Here is a 3,574-nt window from a genome sequence, read left to right as displayed (position 1 = left end):
TACATCTGGTTTGATTAGGACAGTATCACATTTCATCATAAAGAGTATCTAATTCTTTCTTACCAAATAAGACATCAAACTAATTGGTTCGGATGATCAATTCATTCTTTCTTTATGGCAAGCGAATAGCTAAAGAGCTTATGAAAGAACATTGTCTTCTCCTATTCTAAAAAACATCTTTAAAATAGTTATTAAAGAGACTAGCACTTTTAACAGGAAAAGCAAACAAATACCTCCTTTAATTTGGTGGCCTCTTCCTTGATAAGAATTAAAGAAGAATAAGAATATAGGACAAATATAATTATAATATAAGACCAGAAATCAAACATAAAAAAAATAAATAAATAAGAAAACTAATGACTTAATATCATATTTTACCTATTCTACATTTGAAGTTATTACTCAGTAAAATTAATGAATTATTAATGGCCTCTCAAATATTAATAACTTATAGCATAAAAGAAACTATGTAATTTTCTTTCAAAAATGATACCAGTTATAAAGTATATGTATGTTGATGTAGCGATATAGTCGACCGAAGAAGGGTAGAGAGTAGACAACCGATGAAGTTGTCAATAGCGGCTGCATTAAAGAAAAAAAAGGCAATAATGATGGAGATAAACCCAAAAAACATGAATGTAGTATCCGGAAAACTCAAAATCAAGGGTTATATAGTAAACAACGACAACGGTAGGAGATGTACCATCTCTAAAATTACATAGAGCAATTAAAGTAATAACATGGATTTTTGGTGATTGTTAGATTAATTTGTTATAATTACCGTTGGTATTTTTTTTTGAAACAGCGGAATCATATTAAAAGCCACCGCTAAAAGGAGAGATGGGCAATAAAAAGAAAAGTACAAAAACAATTACAAAATACTGAAGGATAATCATACCAAATAGCCCAGTTACAGTTCTCGTATTTCCTCCTATGTTTACCCAACTAAACACCAAAGTGATAATATTATCCTCCAATTTTGAAGTAGAGACACATTTTGTTGACAACTTTGTCATTTCGAGCACGCTAAACACACAAAAGATAGACGTAGATGATGGCTAAACGAAGATTTCTTTTCTAAGGGCAATTCCCCGATGAGCTGTGAAACTTACCATCCCAACAACAACCGAAGAGAATTGCTAGAATGAAACCTTACAATTCTAAGGTGTTGTTTGTTTTTTCTCTACAGATCTGCGTGACAACTTCTGTCTGCGCCGCGCAGACGACGCGCAAACATATACCCTCACAGACTGTTTGTTTTTTAAAAGTGTACAGACTTAAAAATGTCTGCGCGAGGTCTTCTTGGCGCAAACATGGACCAATGTCTTCTAAGGTCTGCACCCCTCTTTAATCTAAAAAAAACACGCTTTATTTTTTCTCAGTGCCTCCAACAACCAACATACATCTACGCCTCCCCCTCCATCGATGCTTATCTCCATCGGTCTTCTTCAACCTCTCTCCTCCTCCTCATGCTGCCGACGCTTAGACTAGGACCGTCTTTTTCCTCATGACCGACCGCACCACAGACGCACTTCATTGTCGCCGGATTTCTCATATGCTCTGCAATCGTTCATGCTGTTCACCGCCGTCAATCGTGCCCACCGTCTCCATCGCCGCCTATCATGCCCACTGTGTCTTTATCATCATCGTCTCAGACCTCTATTGCCATTGGTAAGAACATTTTCCCTGAAATCAGATGTTATCTTCTAGGGTTTGTTGTACTTGCTAGAAATCAGATGTTATTGATACTGAAATCACATTATTTTGCTGAAACATGAAAATCATATATATATTCACTGGAAATCGGATTTATTTGCTGAGATTAGATGTTCATAGGTGATGGAAATCATATTTATTTACTGAAAATGTATATACTTTGCTGAAATATGAAAAATGTTGTTCGATTTGTTGAAATTAGTTGTTATTATTGCTGGAAATCACATTTTAGCTGAAATTTGATGTATATATTTTTGTTGGAAATCACATTTTAGCTTAAATTAGTTGTTATTGTTGCTGAAAATTACATTTTCAATTGAAATTAGATGTATATAGCCGTTGGAAATTGTGTTTTAAGTGAAATTAGGCTTTATTGTTGTTGGAATATTATTGCATATATGATGTTTTAATGCTTGTAATTCATATATTTTGTAGTTCATTGGTATTAATTAGTGACTCATGGATGCAGGAAAGCTATTTGATGAAGGCTCACATTCTATAACCACAAATGACTAATGGATTCAGGTTACTATTTGATGAAATGTTTTTGTAACATGTATATAAGTTATAAACATTTGTATAATAAGTGAAATTAGAACACTAGCTAGTGTGAGGAATGATTCGTGAATTGCAACTTTGTTTCCATGTGACGTCAAAAAGATTTGAGGTTTGATTTATATTTCATTGTTGTATAATTTGAAAATAATAGATTTTAGAGGTTAGATTTTTGTTTCAGTGTTCTAATATTGTATGATTTGAAAATAATTGATTTTAGACGTTAGATTTATGTTTTAATGTTGTATAATTTTTAAAAAATTTTTTTTGGTTGTAGGATTTATATATGATTTATATTTTAGCGTTATAAAAAAAATTATTTAAAATTTTTGTGTTGAAAAAGTCTTTTAAGTATAAAAAATAATTTTATTAAAATTTTAGTTTATTTTACTAGACTGCAGACGTTAAAAAAAAACAGTCTTCTTCTTGCAGACTACAAACGTTTAGTCCACCTCTTCTACAGCAAATGTTTGCAGATATGGTCCGCAAACTGCAAATGTTTTGTCTCTCAAAAAACAAACAACACCCAAGTGAAGTATCCAATGCAAACCAGCAACCGAAAAGAATTTTAAATGTACAATATTTGATTGAATTAAAAAAAAATACAATGATGTGTCCATCTAAAATATTAAAAGAGTGTTCATTTAATAAATTCCCTAGACATCATTTACTCCTCTAGTGTCCACCCTTAATATACATACACCCTTAATATACATACTTTATCTTGGCTCAATTTGAAAATATTTCCGTTAATATATGTTACCGTTGTAGTGTGATCGTTGGATTTTAAAGCTCAATTTGAAAATATGACTGTTAATATATGTTACCGTTGTAGTTTGACCGTTGGATTTTAAATATAATTACAATTTAGCCGTTATCGCATTGCTACTTAAATCCGCATGTGCAAATCCGATTTGTTTATGCTTTGTTTTATGAAATCAGAGTAAGTTTTTGATTAAAAGTGTTGCGGAATTTGTTCCCAGAAAACATGATAAATTCTTTATCAAAGCATTTCCGAAGAAATGCAATTTATTCATTTTAAAACATTTGGGATGTCCTGGTCAATACAGACACATAAGCATAAATAGAACTTACATTATTTTACACTAATGATTTACATATCCTTTAATCTCTTAGTGAAATATGTCTTCGTATCGATACCCTTGATACAAAGAAAATTGAGTGGGTCAGGCTTGGGATCCTAGTGAGCATATACGGTTTTCAACCCACAATAAAATATTATATTATATTTAATCATCACACAATCAACCCAATTACCCACCCCATTATCTCCTTTTTATTT

Source organism: Lactuca sativa, chromosome 2 (assembly GCF_002870075.4).
Source record: "Lactuca sativa cultivar Salinas chromosome 2, Lsat_Salinas_v11, whole genome shotgun sequence".
NCBI classification, from domain to species: domain Eukaryota; kingdom Viridiplantae; phylum Streptophyta; class Magnoliopsida; order Asterales; family Asteraceae; genus Lactuca; species Lactuca sativa.
The sequence above is the reverse complement of the archived record's forward strand: the minus strand, read 5'-3'. Positions refer to the sequence as shown.